At 48.7% G+C, this 27761-nt stretch overlaps 1 protein-coding gene across 4 annotated transcripts in view; it reads left to right on the forward strand.

Moving 5' to 3' along the window:
• GTF2H1 (general transcription factor IIH subunit 1) overlaps positions 1-27761 on the forward strand; it is a 488969-nt gene that overhangs the window by 220708 nt on the left and 240500 nt on the right. The window lies entirely within an intron of this gene.

Genomic DNA, 27761 nt, shown 5'->3' on the forward strand with positions numbered 1-27761 from the left:
TTCATACGCCGACGACACTCAGTTGGTGTTAGCAGTGCATAAAAACGGGAGTGAGGTAGCGGCCAACTTTCAGATAGGCATGAGAGCTATTAGTCACTGGATGGACAATAACTGTCTGAAATTGAACACCGATAAGACTGAGGTAATGGTGTTTGGGGACCTAAAACCAGCTTGGTCCCCGGTCTGGTGGCCACCAGAAATGGGTAATCCACCTACTCCAGTTTCGAAGGTAAGAAACTTAGGAGTGCTGTTTGACAGCAAACTGAGTTTCACCAATCATGCTAATGCAGTGGTCTCCTCCTCCTTTTACACGCTACGAAAAGTGAAAAAGTTATTACCTTTTCTTCCCCTGTCTGCCGGGAAAACACTTATGTCCTCCTTGGTGTTATCCAAGGTGGACTACTGCAATGGGCTTCTGTTGAATGCCCAGGAGCAGGTCTTTAAGAAACTGCAAATGGTGCAGAATGCTGCTGCACGAATCCTGACCAAAACTCCTAAGTTTGCGCCCATTTCCCACATTGTCTACCAACTTCACTGGCTTCCGGTGAGAAAAAGAACTAAGTTTAAGGCATTGTGTATTATCTACAAGGCGTTGAACAGCCAAGGACCTGACTTCTTTAGGGAATCACTGTTGGTTTATGTCCCTAAGAGAGCTTTAAGATCTGCCTCATCTGCTTCTCTTTGTATTCAACGAGTCAGAACAGTTACATGGGGAGACAGACGCTTCTTGGTAGCTGCCTCGAGGCTCTGGAATACCTTGCCCCATCAAATAAAATGCAGCCCGTCACTGATGATCTTTAGAAAACAAGTGAAGACCTGGTTATTCAGTCAATAAATGCAAAGAAGTTGCTCGTTATCTGCCTCTCTATCAGTCTAGCGCCGAGACACCATTAGTGGTATTTGTTTGCGCTTTATAAGTTTAAAAAATAAATAAATAAATAAATAACTAGATATTTATTTAGTTAAGAGGCAGTTGAGGGTTGCCTGTAGTAAATGGCTGAGTATTTTAGAGGTCAAAATATGTTAGTAGAATAGAAGATAGCGGGGGGGGGGGTATTATGTTGGAAAACTCAACGTAACTTTTTAAAATTTAAAAATATGCTAGTGTGAAGAATGGAATTTGTGTAGGTACTGCTTGTTTAATTTTTAGGCTTATGACCTTTTAGAAACATTCCCTGCTAACACTTAGAATGATTCTACTGCTGTCTTTTAAGGTTACATACTCTGCCAAAGAGAGCATGCCCCTCCTCTGGACTCTCCTAAAAGTTTCACTAGTGTGTTACTTTGTATGTAGTTGCTGGGTGTATTGGGATGCACTCCGATGATTAGAAGTTGAAGATGTGGATACCTGTATTGATCCCGAGAACATTCTGAGTCTTCTGAATTTTGTTTCTGAGAACTGTTAAATTCAAGTTTGTTGTGGCAATCAAAATGCCAATGAAAGCAGTTTGCGCTCCAATGACACTTGATAATCCACTGACTGAGAAATTTACTTTTACGACGGACAGAAGACTGGGTTACCTGCACTGGCACAGTGTGAGCAGTGGGGTACATTGTGAGCAGTTTTGAAGTGATTTTTTTACCACCCGCATTGCTTTCCAAGACAGAAACCCACAGATGAGCAGTAGCCCACCTTCTAGATATCTTTCCCACATTATCACTTGTAGAGGATGCAGGACGGATTTGCCCCCTCCTCTCAGACAGAGGAAGAGATGCTGACCCCCAGGCCTGCCCAGTGCAAGGACCTTGTGTTGCACTGGCACCTAAAGAGACTTTGTTTAACATAGACCCAGTGTTCTGAACAGGAGAGCAGGGAACCAGTCTGTTGGACCTACTGGAATTGGTGCTACCAGTTCATGACAGCCACTAGAGGATTTGTTGTGTGCCAGTGTTGGAAGTCCGTGTGCAGGAATCTGAACTCATTTGTGATGAGCTTTGCCTCTTAGAATACCACCTAAAACACAAAGTCTGAAAGACAAAGTGGTGTTTTTCATCCACGGCAGCGCACTGTAAGCCAGGGTGTGGGTGCAACTGGCGGTAAGGTAGACTGAAGAGAAGCGCAAATGAGACAGGGTTCTGCTCTATTTAGAAATCTAATGAAGACCCAGTTGGAGGAAATTCTTTTGATTACTGTGGTAACTGAATGCAGAAGGCGCAGTCTAGAAAAAAGAGTTGGGGGCATTAGAGACTGGTACAAACCAGGGGAGAGATCAAGTGAGTCATTCAGAGAAAGCGCGCAAAAGTCATGCACCTCACAACTGAAAAAGATTAATTGTAAAATATTGCAAGAGCATTGCCGATTCAGATCTTGAGCAGTCTGCCCACATTTGAGGATGAGGATTCTGTTGCCTGTCTCCTGCACTTACTGAGAGAAGTGATACTAAGTACCCCACATTGTGCACATCCTAACAATAGGCTCAGATCTAAGATCCACCGTTGCTGGCATTTGTGTTTCAGGGCATGCCAATAAAAGAAGGGAATTAATAGCCGAACAGCTTCCAAACAGAGGAATCCAACCTTTAGGGATTGCAAATTAGTGAACTAACCATATGTATGTAAGCCAAATCACCCAGAGCAAAAGATTGGACCTTCAAGTTGTCAACCAAGGAATTCTTCTGATACTGATGCCTCACTTTGGTTTCGAACTCGACTTTTAGGATGATGAGAACTCGTGTTCACCCATGTACAAAGCTCACAGAACTTTCTTGAGGCAAAGTCTCAATACGAGGTCTTAGGTGACAAAAGTTTCCCTTTTCTGTCTCTCTCCCCCGACCTACCCCCCACCACCCAAAGTTCAATACATCACTTATTTGTTTCTGCAATAGGAAATATCGGGAGTTAGATTGTCGTTGAGCTAAGGCAAAGAGGGGACATCAGTTAGTTTAGTGGGAAATGAACTCTGTTTGTGTGAGCTGTGTTTCTTTAACTTTATATGACTGAATAATCTAGATTTAAATCTAAAAATAAGAGCTATTAAATTCATAGAAAGTATTTGACTTTTGAAGCAAAATGCTAGCAAAGAAAACGTTGCATGCTTTAAGTAGGGTTTTAAAAACTTTAAATCTTGGAAGATCACAAAATTATTTTTGGCAAGTAGAGATTCTTTCCCAGTTTTTTTGCTCTAATAGAAGACCTTCATCACGGAATTCGTGAAAAGGAATCGTAGTCATTAGATAGAAAAGGTGAAAGATGTGACCGAAGGGAAGATTGTGCAATAGATTGGAGGTTTTGGTTAAAGATTTGAGAGTGGCTGGGCTATGGTTAGCAGTGGTGTAGTGGTCCAGTTGAGAACAAATTAGTGTACGGAGCAAATGTGAGTAAGTTTCAGAAGAAGTCAAGATAGAAAGAAAGTAGTGGGTTTGAAATAATAGTACAGTTACTAAAAGAAAATGGTACTTGGAAGTCCTGCTGTAGATGAAAATGACAGGAGGGTCAGATTATGGGTGGTATGACAAAAAAGAATAGAATCTCAACTTTTTGGGGGGTTAAGATACATGAACCTAAGATCATCTAAGATTTAATAGAAGATTCAAGTTGTTATGAAGTACTTGTGAAATGATAACCGCAGGACCTGCCACAAGGCCCTGCTGCACTCCACAGGTTTGCAAGAATAGTGAGAATACTTAAGTGATAAAACAAAATAGCAAAATAACAGAACAACAATAGATCCGTACGAGGTGTCCCCAGGGCGAACTGTGCATTTATAAACAAAGAGATCGCTATGTCAGAAGGAGTGGAGCTCAAGGTGTTATATTAGAACAAAAAGTAATGGGCAAAAGTGAAAATCCGTAACAAAAGGATACTTCTAGTGAAATTGAAGTTGGAGTGAGAGAATGGATGACATTAAATAAAGAAAGAGGTGGTTGATGACATTCAGGAACTGACCATTACATTTTTTAATGGAAAAATGAAAAGTAAGGTTAAAAAGATGTGCAAGTGGGATGATGTACACTGGGAGGAGCGTGGTGAGAGCAGATCTAGGTTAAATTCCGCTTGGAGGGAGGGCAAAATAAGTTAGTGGGAATGAGAGAAATGACAGAAGCAGAACTTGATGAAAGATGCATGAAGGCAGTTAATTTTGTAGTAAAGACCGGGAACAAGGTACATAGGTATATTTAGAGTTGCGGAAAATGTCCAGAGTGGAACAGAAGTACACTGAAATTGTGAAAATCGTTTTTTTTTTCAACAGTCTAATATTGGGAATTGTAAGAAAAACTAAGTATGGATAGTAATGCTTCAATCATTCTTAGCCACTAATAATTTCTCTGGGTAGTTACTTATTGCAGTTTTTGCTAGTTTGCCATTGCACGAAAGAAATAATCCTACTTGACTAGTTTTGGCTCTGCTCCAAAAAGATCATTCCAGCCCAAATTGCTCAGTTGCACCCCTTGTGCACTGGAACGTTTTCTAGCCAAAATATGTTTGCCCTTTTTTTGATCAAATTTATTTTTATTTTCATTTAGACAAAACATTGCAACAATCGGACAATCACAGTACAAAATGCATTTGTTGCCCCTTGTCCCTGTTCTAGTATCAGGAGGTTGATCCCTTGGGCGAGATGCCATGAGTTTGTGCATGGTGGTGTTGGTCCTGCCCCGCAAAAAAACTATCGCAGAGCCTTCGTGTCAAACCCCTTTCCTAAACCCTCCCTAACCCCAACTGTCTTCTCCCTTGAGCTTCATCTGCGATGCTATTTAGAATGCTCAGGCATAGCAAAGTATATGACCTAAGTCTGGGCATACATTTGTTGTTCTCTGTAAGTAAGGAGCTGTCAAAGTTCTAGATTAAAACTGTTGAAGCAGTGTTAGCCAGTAATAGTGCTCTTGGAAATAATAATTCCATCCTGTTGAAGGCAGTAGTGAAAGCTAAATGTAGTGGGGTGAAGCTTCTTGGAGACATTGTAGGCCAGTATTAAAATTCAGAATTAATGAGGCTCAGACATATGGTGCTATTTTTTTTTAATACATTAGTAAAAACAAAATGAAGCTTAGTGACCAGACTACGGAATTAAAAGATTTTCACCCAGCTATAGATTTCCTTGACTGTGCCGATTTAGAACCTATATTAAGGTTAACCTTATCTATTATTGTAAAAGCACTACCAACAATGGTCACATTTGCCTTTGTTTTGACTAAGCAACAGATAAACGAGTTGTAAAAGTGTAAAATATTGATCCTTCAACCTCCTGCAGAGGCCGTGTGTTGAATTACTGAGCAGTGGATGCTAAAAGTGACAACAGGGTGGTATTTTTGTCCTGACAGCTAGAGTCTAGTTTTGCATAATTTGTGTAGGTTGGGTATGGTACTGGTCAAACTGCCACTGGAGATGGGTGTCATATCAGATGCACCTAGGAGAGGCAGTCAATAAAATGAGCAGACAAAGGTGGGCCAAGGTGCTCAAGAAAGGAAGCCATTGGTGAGTAATCAGCATAGGTCGAATGGACTGACCACATATAAACCAGACACATAGTCCATGATTGGACTATTGAGGTTACTGCACTCTAGTGATTAATTGGGCATAGCCACTGACAAGAGTGAGATACCCTTGTGTTCATGCACAAGCTTCAGGAGGAAAAATAAGTGCTAATTTTTAATACCTTACACTATTACATGAGTAAGAAGGCACTGTGGGGGTTGCTAGTGCAGTGCTTAATTTGTGGCAGTGGTTTCCGGTACTCGGCACCAGCACTTAATTGTCAGCACCGGCTCTAATGACAGTCCATCGCATGGTGGTGTTGTCTTTCATTTTGAGATTAGCACAAAAACTGTGTTTATAAAGTCACTATACATTGAAAATGAATAATACTAGCCTCTTGTGCCATTATTATAGCTTTGTGTGGCCTGAAATGGCCTGAATAGTCACACTTGTAGGATTGCGTTGGTTAGGTGATATGTTAGTACTGCCATTGACATACTAAGCACAGTCTAGTGAAAGAAAGTCTTTAGTAGCTCTAATAGTTTGAAAGTTTCCTTTAAAGGAAGATGAGATGTTCTTGACAATACAACATTGGTTGTGCAGTTCAGATTGAAGACAATGGAAGAGGTAGGGTGATGAGTCTGGAGGGCAAGATTAATTTGTGAATGAAAGGAATTGAAAGAAACGTGATCATAGTGCAAGTGTTGATCTTCCTTCTTAAAATGTGACCTATCCCTTTTAGCACCTGGAAAATAAACTATTTGGATTAGAAAGGTTTCTTGAGGTTTAAATGTCATTATCTTTGTCTTGCCTGGAGCAACCGATTTAAACTGGTTTATATAACGAACTGTTTTCATTTTTTTGTTTAAATCTGTTTTTATTGAATTTTACAGGTACATGAAAGGCATCACATTCTGTGCACTGTATGCATGGTGGCCCTCCATAGCAATAGAAGCATGCTTTTATTACACAAAGGCTGAGCCTTGTAATCATACATGGCTCGTCTGCTGCACCAGATTACATGTAAGGACAACATTCGGCTCATTTCATATGAGATGTATCTCACTTCGGTGACTGCATAGTTTCAGTAGTCCAATGAGTAGTCTTTCAGTTGCTTCAGCGTGGACTTTAAAAGAGACGTAGTAGAATAAAAACAGTTAACACCCAACAATCCCAACACAGACCGGCATTCGTACCAATATATCCCATCTTGGCTTCCACAGCAACATATTACAGCATTTCAGATTGGCTGTTACTCCCCTCCAACGGCATCTATCACTCTCTCCATTGATGGCAATGCTAATCATCTCACACATGGAACACCACAGTCGCACCCGGCTATAGATTCTGGCACTTGCCCTGGATCTCTGTCCCTCCCCTCAAGTTGTCCCCCTGAGTGCTCTTTCTCAACCCTCTGAAGTGTCTTAAGCAGACCTTCCCACTGAGCAGCTATGGGCTCCTTCCTCAATCCCAACTTTTTCTCCTTTCTGATGGCGTTTCCCTCTGCCCTTGCCCATGCGTAGAGCGAGTGTATCCATGTTCGCACATGAGGTGGGTCTTGTGCCTTCCATCTCTTGGTGAGCAATCACTTGGCGACCACTATTCCCAGATCCAAAAACATGGATGTTACTTTCGTGGCTGGGGTTCTGCGGAACTGGTGCAACAGATATACAGTCCATTCAAAGGGCAGGTTACAACCGGTACTGACATGTAGCGGCTTGCTGATCGTATGCCAGTACGTGCGTAGTCTGTGGCAGCTCCATAGCATGTGAACCAGACCCACCCCAGGTTCGGTACATATAGGACACACTGCATCCGTACGGTGAAAATACCCATTTACCGCCTCAGGTGTAAGGTATGCCCTGTGTACAATGAACAACTGAATCTGTCGGAGCATCCTATTTCTGGGGATGCACACTGGACCCTTCAAATTCCGTTCCCTTTCCCTGTCTTCTAATGGTCTCCCCAGGTCCGCTTCCCATTTGTGTCAGAGAGGTTCCAGTGTAATCCCTGTGTGGGTACACAATGACGCCGCAAACCAGCAGACCAGATGCCTGCCTAGCCCCATAACGTGAAGGTATTGTATGGTAAGGTGCTGGTTGGGTTCTGTGGACATGTCCCCCCATTTAGCAGTCAGGGTTGCTACCAATGAGCGGTGCATAAGGAATTGCCCCAGTGGTAATCCCTCGTTTTCTACTAGCGAGTCATATGGGGAAAGTGTGCCATCCCAATATAAATCTCCTAGGGTCTGTATGCCAGCATCTCGCCAGGGCGTGAATGTAAGTGAGGTGAGTTCTCTTATCCCGCCAGGGGAACCCTCTAGTGGTAACACCTGCGCGTATTGAATCAGAGCTCTGTTGAGAAATAGGCTTCTGCGATAGCATTTGTACGCCACTGTCAGGAGGAGTGGTGTTGGTGTTGTGGGTTTAACAGCTGGGTAGAAGAGTGTAAGGAGCCGCTCCAGAGAGTTTGGAGGTAGGACAGACGCAGTGTCTTCCCGGTCTTTATCTGCAAACCAGCAGGCAATCCATTGCAGCTGTGCAGCCAGGTAGTAGTGTTCTAAGCAAGGCGCTGCCAGGCCCTACTGATCCGTGGGAAGATATAATTTAGCTAGCGACAGCCTGTGCCGAATGCTCCCCCAGATGAAGTCCCAGAGCAATTTAGAGAATGTGGCAAAAAATGCCTCCGGTATATAGAATGGTAGGTTGGCGAAGTAGTACAGTAGCCTGGGGAGAATCACCATTTTTAATAATGCCACCCTGCTCGAGACTGTCAGTGGCAATGTGCCCCAGAAACGCATCTGCGACTTAACGGCTGTAAAAGCCCTGCCCAGATTTCCGTCAGAGGTCCAACGGTTGACGGTATATCTGTATTCCCAGGTATCGGAAGGTGTCCTCTTTCCACGCCTCCCTCGTTCCATTAAGGGTGTATCCGGGATCTTGTCTCTCCTCCCCGAACGCATAAAGGCAGGATTTACTGGCATTTACCCGTAGTCCCAAAACAGCGGTAAAATCCCACAGGATCCGGCCCAACTGGGCCTGGATAATCTCAATGTCTCGCACAGACACCAGCAGGTCATCTGCATATAACACCTGGTGCACCGCATCTCCCAGTGGTATACCGTCTCCCATCAATGCGCGCAAAGCTGCCGCTAGAGGTTCGATCTCTAACGCGAACAGGAGTGGCGACATTGGGCACCCCTGTCTGGTGCCCCTGCATATGGGCACAGCTTCAGATATGTATGGACCTGGACTGTGGGATTCTTATACAAGAGGCCCACCATTTGTAAAAATTCCAACCCCAGCTCATAGCGCTGCAACAGCCACTCTTTTACACTTTCCGTCACCACTCTAAAAAACCTCTGCAGGTTCAGGGACTTGCTCCTCTTGGGCACAAACCCATTTTGGTCGCTGTGGACTAGGGCTGAAACCACTGACGCCAAACGCTCCGCTAGGACTTTGGCAAGTATTTTATAGTCTGCATTAAGAAGCGCCAGCAGTCTATAAGACCCCAAGTTTGTTGGATTTCTGTCTGGCTTTAGCAGGGACACCAAGTACGCCTCGCGCATCGAGGGGGGGAAGCGTGTTTTCCTCCAGCGCTGTTGCGTAAAGCGCGTGTAATTGTGGCACCAAGAACTCCCGATAAGCTTTATAGAATACGTCCGGCCCTGGTGTTTTCCCAGATGCCATGGATGCAATGGCCTCCCCGATCTCCTCTAGAGTGAGGGGGCAATTAAGCGCCTCCTGATGCATGTCCGAGGCTGTGGGCAACTGGATCTGCTTGAGGAATCCCTCTAGCCCGTGGTCCGAACAGCAAACTAATGACTGATACAGCTGTGCATAGTGATCCACCATGACATTATGAATCTCTTTGCGTGTACACCAATTCTCCGTCCCGTGTACGTATAGTCTTGTAGCTTGCATGCAGGCTGTATGGGCTGCATAGTTATGGCACCGTAATCGCTCCAGAAGCTCCGTGAGCTGCGTCCTAAGATCCTCTAGGCGATTCGAATGTCTACCCCCTCCCTATCCTTCGCGTTCGTGTTGCAGCAGTTGGGACTCGAGGCGGGCGATGGCCTTCGACATCTGCTTCCGTATGTTCCAAGTGGCTCCTAGGCAGTGACCTCTGAATGTTGTTTTGAGGGCACGCCACTCCACCATTGCGCTACTTGCTGTGCCTTCATTAAGTTCAAAATATGTTGGGATAGCTGTCCCTAGTGATGGGCGGAATTCCGGTTCTTCCAGCGCGGTGGGCTGGAGGTGCCATGTGGGAATAGTGGTCCAATCAGCCTCCCAGCAGATTTGAATCCGCAAGGGGTTATGATCGGAGTGTGTCCAACCTAAATATTCCAAGTTCTCGACTAACGGCCGCAGAGACTGGGACCCCCGCCACCCTATCTAGCTGGACATGCAGGTCATGTGTCGCAGAATAGTAGGAGTAAATACAATCAGCTGGGTGGAGGACCCACCACATATCTAACAATTTCCAGTGTAAGAGCCAGTCCATGAGCGCCTGTGCATTGGACCTTGCTGACGTTGCACGGAGAGGGGGAAAGGATCTATCCAGGTGTACGTCAAGCACCGAGTTTAAAACGCCGCCCAGCAGCTAGGGGTGGCCAGCATACGGAGTAAGCACCAGTGACAGCTGCATCAGGAATGACGCTTGATCGACATTCGGAGCATAGATCGAGGCTAACAATATGTGTTGACCGTTGGGCGTTCCACGCACCAGTGTGTACTTGCCTTCCGGGTCTGCTACCGCGTCTGTGCTAACAAATGGGATGCCCGCTATCACCCAAATGAGAATGCCCCTAGCATTGGCGGAGTACACTGTACCATACACCTGCCCTCTCCAGCGCCTGCGCAGTCTTTCCAGCTCCAGCTGTGTTAAGTGTGTTTCCTGTAATAGGGCGATTCCGACCGAGTGCCTTTGGAGATAAGCGAATATGGAGTATCGACGTGAGGGTGTGTGCGTTCCGCGTATGTTTCACATGAGTATGTTAACTTGTGCCATTGCTAGGGTGTGCAGTCAGCTGGGAGGCAAGGGGCGGGGTGAGTCTTTATAAGTACTGGGTGTGTCCGGGCATGTGTGAACCGGTCTGTTGTAACCATAACAACTTGTGTACTATAAATAGGCTTTCCTGTTTTCAGTTTCTATTTTTGGTAAATTCTGGTGGTGTTTTTTCAGTGTTTTCCAGTGATTTCAATACCTCAAAAAAACAGTTCATTTCAGTGGTTACTCATTTTCGCACCATAAAAAACAACTGAAACGGTGTTTTACCGGTGTTTATGGAACGCTTTGCTTTTATTATTGCTTGCATTCTTTATTGATGCATAGTATATAGACAGTCTATGTACAGTGTATATGAGGTCCACATGCATTTTTACAAGTCGAAGGTTAAGTAAGCACTTTCAGAAATTTGCCTGAAAAGGAGGCTCTGTGCTAGGCACACCTCTTGAACTGGGTACAGAGAGAACTTTTTGGAAATGAGAGATTTCTGGGGGTGTTGGGCGTTGTAGGCAAGGCAGGCAGTTCTCATAGCTCATTTAGAATCAGTGTGTTGTCATTTGAAGAAAGTGAGAGCTTGGTGACATGTTCATGGTTTTGGGCACTCCTCACAAATCACATAGCATGATGGCACGGCTATGAGTAAAGCTAGGCAGATTTTCACTGCTATTTTTTCCCCCTCCGATTTATATAGTGCTAACTCGACCTGAAGGTATTGAAGCGCTTCACATGAGCACCTGTTGCGTTACACAAGGGCACATCCGTTTTTGTTAGGGGTGGGTAGAGAACGTGATTTGCCCAGAATCACAGGATGTTGAGTGTCATTGCCGAGACTCGAACCCCGTTCGCCAGATTTGAGGTCCACCGCCCTAACCATTAGACTACATCCTCTGATGCTGTTATTTTCAAGGTTTATGGAAGAGTCTACCATAGCATGGTGCTACCAGCCATGTGTTACCCTTGTTGGTGTGTTCTCCTGTAGCGTGGAAAACAATCTTTGCTACAGAATTTAAAAAAACATGCACATCACAGTGCAATCATCTATAGGTCTCTGCTCCCCCTTAGCTTAGAGAGACCATTTCTGCGTTCTCTGGATGGCCTTAAGGTGGTTTTATAGCTCCCTCGGAGAGAGAGGGGAAGCATTTCAGAGTTTAGGGGCTAGGAATGTGAAGGAGCGCCCTTCACTACTTGCACTTGTGGTATAATGAACAGTTGCAGCCTGGCTGCCCCCCCCCTCCCACCTAAGAACCCCAAATTTCTGTGCAGAATTAGTTTCATCCTTCACTGCTCATTGTTGTTCCCTCCTCTCCTGCCCTCCCCTCCCTCCAACATCCCCTCACACTTTTTTTTATTTTTATTTTATTTTTTATTTTATGCGTTTTTATATAGCGCAGACTTTACCTGAAGGTGTCAGAGCGCTTCACAATAGGAACAGTAGTGATACATGAGGAGAAAAGTACAAGTGAGCATGTTACAAAAGCAAATGTTACGTTACATGAGGCAATGGTGACAATTGTGAGCAAACAAAATACAAGAGGTAGCAAACGCTACGTTACAGGAGGAAAAAGTGACATGTGTGCATGTTACAAAAGAGTACACAATACAAGTAGAAGTACAATACTGCAATAAATGGCAGTCCAGAGTATCCTTCTACCATTAGAATGTGGTGAGAGAGTGAGCTCTGGGAGGAGGGAATAAACAAGGAGACCCTTCACAGTACTGACTCCGGAGCATCCTGCCACCATGGGGTAGAATCAGTCACACATCGGCCGTGCAGGGACAACCCACTGCTTCCAAGAATAGCCGCTTTATCCCTAATAGAGCTACACTCGCCTCTGGGTGCAAGCGCCGGCAAGACAGCCCATACAGCAGTGCGCTGCGAAGCAAGGCGCTCCGAAACAGCTGAATAAGTGTGCATTTGATCCTAAGGCAGTATGTGCCGAAGCCCCCTTTCCAGATACTGCTGGTCCGCTAACAACCCCAGCCAAGATGTATGTACCGTGCAACCTCTGCACACGATCACAGCGTGAGAGATGCGTGTCATGCACAGACGAGCACAAAAGGGCGTTACATAATGCCTCTTGTAACTGCTACACGGATCATGCACCTGTTCTACCATAACATGCTTATCTTTCAACTAATATTGGGAAGTGAATTAAGATGGGGGTAGGGAAGAAACGCGAGATCAAAGGGAGACAGAGAAAGAGTAACGGAAACACGAGAAGAGCAAGGAAGCAAGGGTGAGCAAAAGCTTGCGATAGAAAGAAGGAAAGAATAGGGAAAGAAATAAAGAAGGTGGAAGAATGAATGAATGCAAGAGAAAAAAAAATCACCTTAAAGGAGAAATAGAGTGAGCGATGAAGTCACTGAAATAAATGAAGTCACAGTGCCGAGTGTAGAGTGATGTCACAGAATGCACCCACTTTCTCACAGACACATCTGTTGCATCTCCCTCACCCCAGTTTCCTCTCCTGCAGCCCCCCTCCCCTCCTATTCTCTTTTCCATCCTTCCTTCCGAGCTGTGATGGAAATGCGAGCCGACCTCAAAACGAGAGACATCTGCACAGTGCACAATCGCATGGACACTGACACATCCTGATGAATGAGGGCTTTGGCACGCCCCCAGCCACCTCTTGTGGAAAGTCACTGGAGGCTGCAGACAAAGCCTCATTAACAAGGCAATGGTCTTAAAGACCTGTGAAGTACTCCAGTGCGGCTGGCAGATCAAAAACGTGTCTGCCCTGGAGGCTGCTCAGCCCGGGCTGACACACTAGGAGGGGGGGGGGAGGAGGTTGGAGGAGGGGGGACTGAATCCCATTTGAGCCCAATAGGGGTCATCAAGCTCCCTGGTGCAGCTGCCAAAGTAACTCTCCGGAAAGGAGGGGGGGGGGGGGGGGGCGGGGGAATGGGGGGAGGCCGAGCCCTGCAATCTACCGTGCATCGCAACAGCACGTTACTGCAGGTGAGATTTTTATTAATGGAAGAGAATATGGGGCAGCGAGGGGAGGGGCACCCGCGTTCCTTCTGTGGAGGCGGCTGTTCCTCTCGCCTGCACACACTCTGAGGCTATGCCCTACCACTTCTAAAGTTCAACAGACACCCCTGCTTTCTTCTCAACAATTGGAGTATCTGATAAGATGATTGCCACAGACCTGCCGTGCCGATAAACAGTCAGAGAATGGGTAGATTGGAATGTGGGAGAGCTAGTGATGTCTAAAGCTGCACCCGTTTCACATTGAGCAATACTTTGATGGTAAAACCGCTTGAGAGCCACTGATTCTAAAGATTGGAGGTGGAGATCAGCAATTAGAGGTGTCCACATGAAGTACACATATGGTGTGCACAGGTGAGACTTTTATTAATGGAAGAGCGTTTAATACACAAATATTTATGCATATCACCAGTTAATACTGGCACTTTTTCGCACCATAAGAGGGTTAATCCTACTCATGAAGGACATCAATCGGGGTGCCCATGTGCACAGGAAGGCATCAGAATCATCACACACCAGATAGGTGGACTTGTTTATGCCAGGAGCAGTGTGTAGCTCTGAATCACAGGAAGTGTGGGCAGAGAAAGGGTTTATGTCTCCTTCCAAGTCACAGTAGTCAGCCCATGCTTGGCTCCACTCTGCCACAGGCTTTTTCAGGACTTTGGGTTTTCTTTTGCCTGCACCTTTCTTGTGCACGCTGGGTTTCCACCTCTTCCTCCACAGACGCCAGAGTGCCCTCGCTCCGATTTCCGATGCTCTGCTCTCTGTCTCAGAGCTGGTGTTGGCATTCACAGTGACGCCCTGCGGGCCTCGGCCGCCCAGGCGCCGGCTCCTGCAGAGGGGAGTCTCCACTCCCTCGGGGTGTTCGGCCAACTTCACAGGACAGGACTTCACTGCTCTTTCGTATTAATGGAAGAGAATATGGGGCAGCGAGGGGAGGGGCGCCCGACCGCGTTCTCTCTGGAGGCGGCTGTTCCTCTCACCTGCACACACTGAGGTTCAACAGAGTCCCCAGGGACTCTGAGAAGGGGCAACAGAACAACAAATCCTCATTAAGTGAATGGTCTTTTTAAAGACCGTGAAGTACTCTGGTGCGGCCGGCCGCAATTAAACAGACGGCAGACCACAACAGCTCCTCTCCCCCGACGTCCGCTATGAAAATCAGTGACACTCTGTTTAAACCGGGTTACCTGATTTTCATCCGGAGGTGTACTGTCGTTGAGAGTCGGTTTTAACCGAATTCCGGACAGCCTAGCTATAAAGAACATAACGTGTGGGGCGAACTTTGAGTCGTTGTCCGTCCAAACTTTGTGACCATGCATAGGTAGGAACTAGTTCAGTGTGTGACCTGGTGGGTTGTGCACGCAGCCATCAAACTGCCGTGACGGTCCCCTCTGTGCCCCACAAATGCGGTGCACCACTCGGAGTCCCATTAGTGCAGCTCGCTAAGGCAGCAGCTCTCGAACGCTAATGTGAGTTATCTACGCGCGTGTGAGGACTACCTGCTCACAGACTCACTAGGTGTTTTAGTTGTAAGTGCATTGAAACTCAAGCAACAACCAACCAAAAGGCGCGTACAGTGACCCCGTTGGTCCACCCCCGTCCCCTCACATCCTAGACAAACCATTGTAACCCACAATATGGTACTTGCGTGTGCAATAGTCTACAATATTTGTGACAGCAGCGCTCTCATCCTAGGATACCATCCGCAGTCTGCGGAGTGACCACCGGCATGCAAAGTTCTTCAGAGAGTTCGTTCGACGGTGTCGATGAACCGTTGATTCCTGGCAAGCTTGAGCATTCGGTGTGCTAAGTGTCGTGACCGCTACCAGTACATTTTGGCGCTCCATTCTCATTCTCTTCGGGCTTGGGGCCATCGTTTTGGATGTTGCTCCGTTAGCTGTCCTTTGCCTTGGTCGACTCCTGCTTCTCTTGCCTGTTGCCATGCCGTCGTTGGGATCCGGCAGCTTCTTTCCTGTCAAGAGACCCTAGCCAGTCCCACGTCTCCGCTGGCGTGTCGAAGAAGTGGGTTTTACCCTTCGAGAGCACTCTCAGCCTGGCAGGGAACAACAGGGAGTATGGGAACTCCAGCTCTCTGATTTGTTGCTTCACCACCATCTAGTTGTTTCTACGGCGCTTTACCAGGGCAGTATAGTCGGGGGGGGGGGAAAAGCATGGCGTAGCTGCCACCTACCGTCAGGTTGTCTAGTTTCCGGGTTTCCAACAGCACCGCATCCCTGTCTCTGTAGATGAGGAGTTTGAACTGGCGCGGCCTGGCTCTCGGCTGAGGCCTCTGGGCAGGCACTCAATGAGCTCTCTACAGCAGATTGTTTTGATTGTGTTCCCTTTGGAAGAAGGTCCCGCAGCCAGTTCTGTGTACTGTTCAGGGTGTCTTCCCTCTTCCCCTTCTGGTAATCCCACTACTCTGATGTTGTTTCGACGCAAGAGCCCTTCAGCGTCCTCCGCCCTGTCCTCAAAGGCATGTATCTGCTCCATCATATCTTGCAATGCAGCTGCATGACTGTGAGTGACAGTCTGGAGATCCTTGAGCACTTGATCTTGGGCGACAACCTTGTCAGTTAGTTTGCGGTGGTCCGCATGTAGAAGCGTGAAGTCAGAGGTGACCTTATCGATCCGTGTTTCCAAGGACGTCCTGGTATGATCCGGTGAGGCTCCTATTTTCTCCTCTGCTGTGAGGATGGACCTTGCCAGACGGCGCCTGGCAAGGTCCGCAGCTAACAATGCGATTGCGGTAGGGGTTCAGTTCAGGGACCAACTGTCACATAGGCGTGTGACACTGGGGCTATGTGGCCTGATGGCAGCATTAATCACAGCTTCAACCGGTGGGCTCCCTACTTTATCAGTCCCCTGGTCGTTTTGCAATCTAAACGTCCGATTAGTGACAGCCAAAATCCACTCCCCGCATCTAGTCCTCTTGCGAGTCGGTCCGCTACCAGATGCAGTGATTGCAGAATACACTCTGTTGCAGCAACAGCTTGGGTTAGCGATGGCAGCTCCAGAAGCGTGTCCTTGCCTATTATTCCTAGGTAACTTGTTGTGCAATGAGGGACTGTCACCTGCGTGTTGTCATGATCAATGCCGGAATGCCAGCCACTCCTCCCCCATCCCTGAAGTTTCAGATAGCCATGTCTCCCTACGGGTGGAGTCCTGCGGCAGTTTTTGCGGCAGTTCGTCACAGGTCGCACTAATTGTGGGGTGTGCACTGGCTTAGTGGCAGCTGGAGTCCGTGAGGGAAGCTCCAAAAACACATCCTTGTCTATTGCTCCCGGTCCGCTTGTTGCACGAGGAGCAACTGTTGACTGCTTGTGGTAGTGGTCATTGCCAAAATGTCCGTCGCGTCCCCCACCCCCGGGATACTGGAGAGATCCGTTCCCCTGTGGTTGGAGTCCCGTTTCCGTCAGGGACTCGGCGAGGTTCGGTGGGTGGAAGGATGGTAAATACTAGCCCAAAATGTGTTTGTGTAATCACAGCTCTGGGGGCGGAGTGTGGGGGCGGAGTGTGCGTTGTATGTCTCACCTTTAAATTAGTAGCTCACTGGGTAAGATTTGAAGTCCCATTGGCGAGTCCCATCTAAGGTGCACGCCGCCCTCGGGTCGTCGGCAGGTGACAGCGGCCTCCCCGAGCACAATCGCAGCCGGATCTTGCAGCACGTTTGAGGAGTAGCGCGCTTCTCCTGTACCTCCCTTCGTCAAGCCCTTCGAGTCATGTAGAGTACATATGTACTAACGTGGGTTTCCCCGATTTCCTCTGCTTCGTCCCAGTATCACTCTCACTTCCTTATGCAACACTCTGTTTGAGGGATGTGGCCCTCGTGTGAAATCTACACTGTGTAGGCCTCACCCATTGTTGCTGCATAGGCTGGCATTCGCATTGTCCTCCGAGCGCACTTTAGAGCGCATGGGCCTTGGGTCTCCTCTGCGCTCTTCTGTTTATATCCATGTCCGTGGCCTGTCAGAGCGAGCCTCCCCAATTACCGTCACCACATTGCGGGCCGACCGCTTGCCTAGCGAAGCTGTCACAATGGCCCTTGGTGTAGTTACAGTTGCGCACCGCTGCCGGTTCCCTTCAATGACGGCATGCGCCGTCACAGGCCATCCTCAGTCGCAGTGCCCGATAAAATGCTGCTGGCATGTCTGTATATGGAAGTCTCCCCGGTGCGTTGCCCTCAGCCGTGTCTGGGGTTGTTGCTCCCTGTTCCCGGCGTCTCCTCGATACCGCGTTCCCTGGGGGCCCCCCTTCCGGGCCTGGGCAGAACCTGTGGGGTTGCGTGGCTCTCTGGCGGGTAACCCACCCCGCTCTCACTTGGGCCTTTACCAAGGGTAGAACAGCTCACTACTCGGGGGCCGCCCGCTCTCCTCACCTACTGAAGCGCTCCGGGCCTCCGTTTTTCAGGTGGCGGCGATCTGTAGGCCGCACCTTCCCGCACTCCCGGTCCATGGGCTGCTCCACCAGGCGCTTCACCCCTTGCGGCAGTGTGGCGGGCAAATCCGCTCCATGAAGCGGGACAGGGGACTACGGGGAGCCTGCAGCAGCTTCTGTAGTAGGGGATCTCTGTGTATAGTCATCATCTAGTGAATAGTCCCGCCCATGTGCGTGGACCCCGGCAATCAAAAATAATCTCTTAAGTTGTCAAAATAATGCAGAAACTGCAAAGACACTTAAGAGAGAATTTAAGACAAATAATGCAGCCTATAATCACAGGCTACACTGTCCAGTACTTCAACTAGAAATTCCACCAAACAAACACCACACATAATACAGCCTGCCCAGTTTCTATCATAGAGAAACTTGCTTCCCCCATCAAAAGACTCTGGAATGATAGAGAGGAAGGAAGGGACAGACAAGCCCCATAGGCTGCCAGTATGTAGCTTAAATAGGATACTGTGCCTTTAAGAGAACTTTCCAGAACTTCTCCCAGTATCCCAGAATGCATAGCAGGTCCCTCTACTTTCAGTTCTTTTTTCTGGCTCCTGCTTACAGGACCCTGGCATTGAGCTCTCCCTTGTTTCAAGGGTTTATTGGATTTTTTGGCACTTTTGTGTTCTAAAAGTGTTTCAGTTTTCTTTCTTGGTGTTCTCTTTCTCTTTTGTGTGCTGTTTCAGGCGTTTTAGGGCTCTAAAATGCCTGGCCTTTTTGATAAGTGCCCAGCATGTGGGAGGAAGAAGGCCAAGAGTGATCCCCATGATGTCTGCATCGTCTGCCTCCCTGAGGATCATGTCCCTGAGGACTGTGTCATCTGCCAGCAGTTTACTGCTCGGACTCTGAGGGACAGGATGAAGATCAGGCTTTCTGGCCTTGAGGAGAGGCGTCTGCAGGCTGCAGGTGGGTCTGGGCAGGCTGGGAAGGTTCCCTCTGCCTCTGCTGAGGCCTCTGGGGGGCTCCCCAGGGGCAGGAAGTCCAGCAAACGGTCCCGGTCTCTGTCGAGAGGGATGACGGCGGTGTGCTCCCCTTCTCCCCGGGGCTACGGGTCGAGACGGCGTGACGGCTCGACGTCGAAGATCATGGAGAAGTCGCCGTCGAAGCCACCGTCGACGTCATCGTCTTAGTCGACGTCAGGGTCTTCCCATCGACGCTGAAGGCGAAGTGACAAGCATCGACGCTCGCCGTCGAGGCGACACCATCGATCGCCGTCGAGGCACCGGCCGACGTCGAGGGGCTCCTCGACGTCGAGAGCATCACGACGGAGGCGGCGACGCTCGTCGTCGAAGACGGAACGCTCGACGTCGCGGAGGCGGCGTACGACGTCACGGAGGAAGAGGTCGACGTCGAGGGGTCGGCGTTCGACGTCGAAAAAGAGGAGGTCGACGTCGCGGAGGCGGCGTTCGACGTCGAGAAAGAGGAGGTCGACGTCGCCGAGGCGGCGTTCGACGCCGGAGTCGCGGAAGCGACGTTCGACGCCAGAAAAGCGACGCTCTGCGTCGAGCAGAAAGTGGTCGGCGTCTGGAAGTCATTCAGCCTCTCCAAAACGGCGCAAGAGGGTTTCTAGTCCCAGAAGTCACGCTGCTTCTAGTGGAGGACGCAAGAGGAAGCGATCACCTGCTGAAGGGGCTGGATCTCCGCCCCCTTCGCCTAAGGGGTCACCGGGCTCGGTGTACTCGGAGGTGTACACGCCATCCCGGCCTCGGACTCCAACTGCTCCCCCTGTTCCTAAGGAGGATCCTCCACCCAAACCTCCACTTCCTTCAGGCGACCCACCACCACCTCCTGTCCCTCCGCATGGGCCCGCCCCGCAGCCGAAGGTTCCTCCGCCGAGGTCCACTTCGCTGCCGTCTTTGCTTGTACCTCCTAAGGGGACCCCAAAACCGAAACCCCGTGAGGAGCCAAGGAAGACCCCGCCACGGAAACCGGTGGAGCGGCCATGGGCTGGCAGGTCTCGCTCTCTCTCTGGGAGAAGGGAGAGATCGCGACGAAGATCGTCCACGAGGTCGAGACGCCGCCATAGGAGGCGCGAATCTCGCTCACACACGAGGTCCTCGGGGACCAGGGACTATTCTCCTACCTTGTCGGGGTCACCGGACACGAGGGTGTCCCCGATTGATGACCTGGTGGCGTTCCATGACGTCCTTTTAAGGGGCGCTGCGAAGTTGGGCATATCCCTAACGGTGCCTACTCCGAAAACTTCAGTCATTTTTGAGACATTGCATCAAAAACACCTGTCTCGTCCTCTCCTGCCTCTGGTGCCGGGCCTGGAAGAACCGGCTATGGCCCTTTTTCTCACCCCTGCGGTGACGAAGGCGGCTCCATCGAGGTTGCTGAAAAAGTACCGGGCTCCGATTCGGATCCGGCTTTTCTGAGGACGGAACCCCCTCCTGACTCTGTAATTGTGACGGCGGCCCGCAAGCAACATGCTACCACCCCGTCACCCACGGTTCCCCCAGATAAGGAGTCCAGGTGGATGGATTCGGCGGGGAGGAAAGTCTGTGGAACTTCTGCTACCTCCATGAAAGCTGCGAGTGCCACAGCGCTGTTGGACCGATACGACCACACCCTCTGGGACTCCCTCGAGCGATTTGCAGAGCACTTACCTCGGGAGAAGCGTGAGGACTTCCTGGAAGTGCTGAATGAGGGGATGCTGGTGGCGAACCAGATTATCAGCGCGGCAGCGGACTCTTCCCTGTTGGCTGCTCACGTATTTTGCCATGGAGTCAACCAACGACGCCACGCATGGCTCCGGCTTACGTCCCTGAAACCGGACGCACAGCAGAGGGTGGCCAACCTACCATTTTCCGGCGAGACCCTCTTCGGGAAGCATGCGGACGATGAGATGGCCCGCATGAAGGTGGAGGCCGAGACGCTCACGGCTGTGGGCCTGGAGAAGCCTAAAGAGACCAAGAAGATGTACCGCCCTTTCCAACGGCGGTTCGGTGGGCAAGGCCGAGGACGAGGCCAGGCTTCGGGACAATCGCACAGTTCCGTAAGCCGTTCCAGAAGCGCCAGAAGGGCAGAGGAGGCCAGCAGTCGGCTCCGGCGCCCAAGGGCCAGGCTGGGTCTAGGCCCTAGGAACCTACTTTCCCCCGGATCTGTTACCCACTCCGGTAGGGGGAAGCATTCAATTTTTTCTGGCAGAGTGGAGAAAAATTACTCAGGACAAGTTGGTGCTGAATATTGTTTGCAATGGATACAGTCTTCAGTTCACCAGCCCTCCTCCAGCTATTCCACCGGTCAGCTCGCAGTTTCAGCTGCGCGAGCTTCAGGCGGAAGCGGATATCCTGTTGAGGAAAAGGGCGATAGAAGACGTACCTCTGTCTCAGAGAGGAAGAGGTCTGTACTCCCGGTTCTTTCTGGTTCGCAAGAAGGACAAGAACGAGTTCAGGCCCATTCTGGACTTGCGGCAGGCAAACAAATGGATTTGCAGGGAAAGGTTTTGCATGCTGTTGTTGCATCAGCTTTATCCTCAGTTGCAACAGGGAGACTGGCTATGTGCTATAAACCTACAGGATGCTTACTTCCATGTGCCCATTGCACACAAACACCGGAAGTTCCTGCGGTTCCAAGTCGGCACCAATCACTATCAATACACTGTACTCCCATTCGGACTGAAGTCTGCGCCGAGAACATTCTCGAAGTGCATGGCGGTGGTAGCAGCACACCTAAGGAAGAAGAAGGTGTTAGTTTACCCGTACCTGGACGATTGGTTGATCAAGGCATCCTCCTTCTCGGAAGCGCGAGCACACTTCCAGAAGACGTGTGTTCTCTTGAACAAGCTGGGGCTGCACATCAACATGGCCAAGTCTGTCCCGACTCCGGTCCAATGCATACAGTACTTGGGAGCCTCCATCAATACGCTGTCAGCAAGCGTGTCTCCTTCGGAAGAGCGACGATTATCTCTCCTTCGGAAGGCTCAGGCTCTTATGACAACTCCATCTACAACAGTGAGGACGGTGTCTTCTCTACTGGGATCGATGGCCTCTTGTATCTTCCTGACGCCACACGCACGGCTGCACATGAGACCGCTGCAGGAGTGCTTGGAGGACCAGTGGGATCAGAGGAAAGGATCTTGGGACGACAAGATTCGACTGTCGCTGCATGCTCTTCAGTCTCTGAAGTGGTGGTGTTCGGCGGAGAATCTCCTCAGAGGGGTTCACTTTCACAAGGACATTCCCACGCAGACTGTCGTGACGGATGCTTCTCTCCTAGGATGGGGAGCGCATTCCGGGACTCTACAGATTCAAGGAACGTAGTCGTTGATGGAGGCCACGTATCACATCAATTTCCTGGAACTCAGAGCTGTTCACTTGGCACTGAAGGCCTTTCTGCCGTCCTTCCAGACCAACTCTCTGCTTGTACAGACGGACAATACCACCACGATGTATTACCTCGACAAGCAGGGGGGCTCGAGATCACGCACTCTCACAGGAGGCGCAGGCGATCTGGCACTGGCTCCTAGCCAGAGGACTGACGATAACGGCCACCCATCTACCAGGTGTGCAGAATGTTCAGGCAGACGCACTGAGCAGACTGGTTCAGGAAAACCACGAATGGGTCATAAACGACAAAGTACTCGGAGAAGTCTTCGCAAGGTGGGGAACTCCAGACGTAGATTTGTTCGCAAGTGCAGAGACTTCGCCTCCAGGTACTACCAGCAGGGGACGCTGGGGAATGCGTTATGGATCGACTGGACAAACAGCTTTCTGTACGCCTTTCCTCCCATCCCCCTGATTCCGGCGGTGCTCATCAAGCTGGCTCGGTCCAACGCTCAGATGATACTCATTGCCCCGGAGTGGCCCAGACAGTGGTGGTTCACGGACCTGCTTCACCGGTCTCTCCTTCCTCACATTCGGCTGCCGTGCAGGCCGGACCTTCTCACGAAGTTCGGGGGGCAGATGTTGCACCTCAACCTCTCGTCTTGGAGTTTGGCGGCATGGCTCCTGAGAGTGCGATATGGCCATCTGAATCTGCCCGATGATTGCATGGACATACTGAAGGAGTCTAAGAGACCTTCCACTCGGACTTCATATGCTTACAAGTGGAAGAGGTTTTGTATCTGGTGTGCGTCCAAGAACTATGACCCGACGACGTGCAAGGAAGATGTCATCCTTCCTTACCTTCTGCATTTGGCGCAGTCTGGACTTAATGTTCATTCCATTAAGGTTCATCTCGCCGCATTGACTGCCTACAGGAAATGCCCTTCACAGACCTCCTTTTTCCAGATCCCTGTGATCAAAGATTTTCTGGAAGGTTTGAAGAAAGTGTTCCCTCCTGTCAGGCTTCCTTCGCCTTCATGGGAACTGAATGTGGTGCTGTCCAGGTTGATGAAGGAGCCCTTTGAACCGATTCATAAGGCTTCGTTGCAGCACCTGTCCTGGAAGGCGGCGTTCCTCGTGGCCATTACATCGGCCCGCAGGGTGAGTGAAATTCAGGCGTTGTGTTGTACTGAACCTTATACTGTTTCTCATGCTGCTAAGGTTGTTATGCGTACTCACCCTAAATTTCTTCCCAAGGTTATTTCTGATTTTCATGTCAACCAGACCATAACTTTGCCTACGTTTTTTCAGAACCCTTTATCCCCAGCGGAGAGGTCTCTCCATTCTCTGGATGTTAGGAGGGTGTTGAAATTTTATCTGGATAAAACCAAGGATATTCGTAGGTCAGACCAGTTGTTCATCAATTACGGATCGGTCAGGACGGGTCTTGCGACCTTTAAGCAGTCCATCTCTAGGTGGATTGTGTCCTGCATACAATTATGTTACCAAAAGGCTAATAAGACCTTAGGAGGTAAGCCTAAGGCTCATTCCACCAGGGGCAAAGCTGCCACGACGGCTCTGCTCCGTAACGTGCCGATTGCTGAAATCTGCAAGGCAGTCACTTGGAAGTCGGTTCATACCTTTGCTAAGCATTACTGCCTGGACACTGACGCCAGAGCAGACGCTCAGGTTGGGCAGGCTTCGCTGCGGAATTTGTTCGCACAGTAGTGGCGTTATATGTTTATTCTCCACCGCCGCTTTGGTGTGGGGATGGGCTTGCCATTCTATTCACTAGATTAGGACTATACACAGAGATCCCCTACTACAGAAGGAGTGGTTTCTGTCCTGTAACTCCAGTTCTGTAGTAGGGGTATCTCTGTTATAGTCATAAGCGCCCGCCCTCCTCCCCGGTGGAGATATTTCATCATGTAAGGAATGCGACAGGTCTGGCGTGCTTCGCCTTCAAAAAGAACTGAAAGTAGAGGGACCTGCTATGCATTCTGGGATACTGGGAGAAGTTCTGGAAAGTTCTCTTAAAGGCACAGTATCCTATTTAAGCCACATAATGGCAGCCTATGGGACTTGTCTGTCCCTTCCTTCCTCTCTATCATTCCAGAGTCTTTTGATGGGGGAGGCAAGTTTCTCTATGGTAGAAACTGTGCAGGCTGTATTATGTGTGGTGTTTTTTTGGTGGAATTTCTAGTTGAAGTACTGGACAGTGTAGCCTGTGGTTATAGGCTGCATTATTTGTCTTAAATTCTCTCTTAAGTGTCTTTGCAGTTTCTGCATTATTTTGACAATTTAAGAGATTATTTTTGATTGCCGGGGTCCACGCACATGGGCGGGACTATTCACTAGATTATGACTATAACAGAGATATCCCTACTACAGAACTGGAGTTACAGGACAGAAACTACTCCTTCCGCTGCGCCAGCACTATGCTCCCAGCGCCATTCGTCATAGCAGCGCTAGTGGCTTCCGCCAGCAGGGATTTCCACCACGCGGCCTCGCCTCTAGTAGGCGGCGACTGCTTTCCTGTCTGCAACCTCGCCTTCAGCCGTGGAAACTGCACAATAAAGGGTCTCCTAAATGCCACTGCGCCTCAACCAACTGATTCCACAAGCTACAGGCGTGGATGGTGCACTAAGGGGAGAATTATGCCGGATTACAGGGGATATCGGTCGGAGTACTACGAGCTCACGTCCGCCTTGTTGGCTGGCTAGCCAAGCCCACCTATAATGGACTGTTTTCATGGGGGTGAAGACATTGTACTTAAGTCAAACTTCAGATTCAGAATGAGCCAGTACAAGAAGTATGAAATTGAAGAATCCAAGTGATCTGCAGGGAATCAGCATACTGCTGCTACTAAATAGTTTAAAGATTATTTTCCAAGGTCTGGCTCTTAAGACCCAAATGATTTGTAAAGATTTGCTGAAGGCACGTGTAGAGTTGCAACCATGGTAGAGTTACTAAAACGTTGATCCTAGGACTTGCTATGTAAGCCAAAATAGTTATAGGCAGTTCACGTAGGGAAGACATTTGTGTTCACAAAAGTGGCAGTTACTGGGTCTTTGTGGTGTTAACAAAAAGTTGGAATGAGAACACTATATTACACATTCGCTTAGCATTACGTGGCCATAGCTGATACAGCAGGCGGCTGGATATCGCTTGTACCTGTACTTTTATGTAACATAGCTGAAGTTGGGAAATGGCCTTAATGTGGCTCTTTGTAGATTGCGAAAGTCCTTCTATTTTCTCGTACATACTAACCCCTTCCAAAACATCCATACAGATTCTCTGCAGGATTATCAATCTCTCCTCTTCATTATTGAAAAAGAGAGATGAAGATATGTTAGTTGTAATCACGTAGGTACTGGGTTTGACAAAGTTGGGCAACAATACTAATTAAATGTTAGAAACCGAAATCAACAAACATCGTTGGCACTAATATGGTTGTAATGTCATTCTGTTATACATTTCATCTTACCTATTCATTTGCCGTTTATCCAAAATCAGAATTATATTGAATCATTTGGGGTTCATGTAGCTAACATGTACCATTATAGGAAACCCACTTGAAAATTCACAACATTTTGACGTTATTTCTTGTATTGTGTCTGGCTTGTTTTTTTTGGATTGTGTTTTGTTTCTAGGGTGTATTGCTGTGTGCACAAAAAATGTGTTAATATAGTTAGATTTATAGTGTATTCAGTAGCAGAGTAAAAGGGCACTCTTACCCCGAGCCAACATTTAACAGTTGTGGATGCCCATCTTGCATTTTTATAGGCAGTATATTCTAACTTTATTCTACCAAAGGGCACAATGGATCTTGAATGAGGACCCAACAAAAGGTTTTACACTTAAAAATGTAGTTTGTGGTGGGCTGTGTGGCCTGTGACCGCTGAGCATGGCTGTGGTGTAGCAGAACTCTGCACGCACTGGGCCCCTTGGTCAAATATATTTGCAGTCCTTGCTTCGCCCAACAGTCCCGTTTGATGATGAGGGATATTAATGCGGGGGATAGGGGAAGGGGGTTGCAACAACCAAACTGGTGTCTGGGCACCATGGCAGCAGTAAGACAGGGAGGTACTGAGGTCCGTGGCGCAGTCCCTTGGTGGCCTGGCAATGACTGGTTGCTGGCAAATAGAAGAGCTGAGTGGTGCTCTAGCCGTTATGTCAGTTGGTCAGCCGGTTGTGTGAACTCCTGATGTTGAAGTGAGAGTGGCAGTCTCCAGGCCCTCCTCGTCCACTATGTGAACAAAGTTGAAAGGTGGCCGCCATCACCTTGAGTGAGTAGTGCGGTGGCTGTGGCTGGCTGCAGCAAGCTACATAGATGTGATGCATGATAAGTGGCTGCTGCATGGTACTAAATGGTTTGGGGGTGATGGCTCGTGCCGCCGCTGTCCAAGGGCTGGGTCGGGCTCCTGATATGCAGGCTCCAGCCTGATTGTGAGACCTACTGCACATGGCAGGGGTGCATCTGCTCCCTGCTTCAAAGAGGCCTTTGCTAAGACTAAATTTCCTCGAGGCAGTGTGGACAGTTAAGGTTTAAGTCTGGTAACACCTTAAGCCATGCTGAGGGACATTGGAGTATGCTTACAGCACCAGACTCCTGTGGATAGGTGGATTATTATGTTTAATTCATTGAAGGTTTGCATGGCTCTGACCTGGATGGAACTAGGCTGCTATCTTGTACCTCAACATTGTGAAACGCACTGCTCTTGTCCATTGACCGGCACTGGTGGGCACTGCCGTCTGCAGACTGCCACAGCAGTCATTATATTAGAGCTGCCCTTCCAGGTACATAAGTTTTTCCTTCCATAGCATGCCGAAACTCCGTGGAGACCATACAGGGCCTGATGGGGGTAATCTGATTGGAGATACGTCAAGTGTACAATGATTGAGGGCTTATTTGAGCACCGTAAACTGCACGAATGTTACCAAGAAAGAAATATGGGAAAAGCAGATGGCAGATAGGGTAAATGGTCATCTGACACCAAAAACTCTGAAAGAATGAGACTTGGCGATGGAGAGGTGTCCTCTGATATCAAATTGATGCAAAAAACTGCCACAGATGGTGTTCTCGGTCAGTTATAATGGAAAGGAACTTTCAGCTGATAGCAATTGTCACCATGATCGACACTCGATCCATTAAAATGCATCACTTGAAGAATGAATCGACGAACACACCACCAGGATTGACATGTATGAGAGACTGTTTTTCGAGTTATAAGGACTCCACCACTACACAGGGCAAAGGTTTACAGTTCTTGTTAAGTGGTGACAATTGCAAAGGCTAAAAATGAGGATTTAGAAGCTTGTTCGCCCAGAATCAATATTCAAATTTGGGAATCTCTGAAACATTATCTTCTGATTATGGTTATAAACTCAAGAGGCTAGTTTGGAGTATGGAGGCAGCCATATGTGCAATGAAGGACTGGAGAGGACGCAAGATTACCATAATAAACCTGAGCTATCAGGAGTTGCGAGCTGATAGTAATTTGATCAGAGATGGACTTCATGATTCTGGGCCAGTATGGGATATGTTGTTTTCTTGAGTTATTTCTCGTCTGCAAGCCACAACAGTGTGACATGCCATGATCTGATTTATTTTAAATCGGTAGATTGTTGATGTAAATGCT

The sequence above is a fragment of the Lissotriton vulgaris genome, chromosome 2_1 (genome assembly GCF_964263255.1).
Source record: "Lissotriton vulgaris chromosome 2_1, aLisVul1.2, whole genome shotgun sequence".
In the NCBI taxonomy this organism is placed as follows: domain Eukaryota; kingdom Metazoa; phylum Chordata; class Amphibia; order Caudata; family Salamandridae; genus Lissotriton; species Lissotriton vulgaris.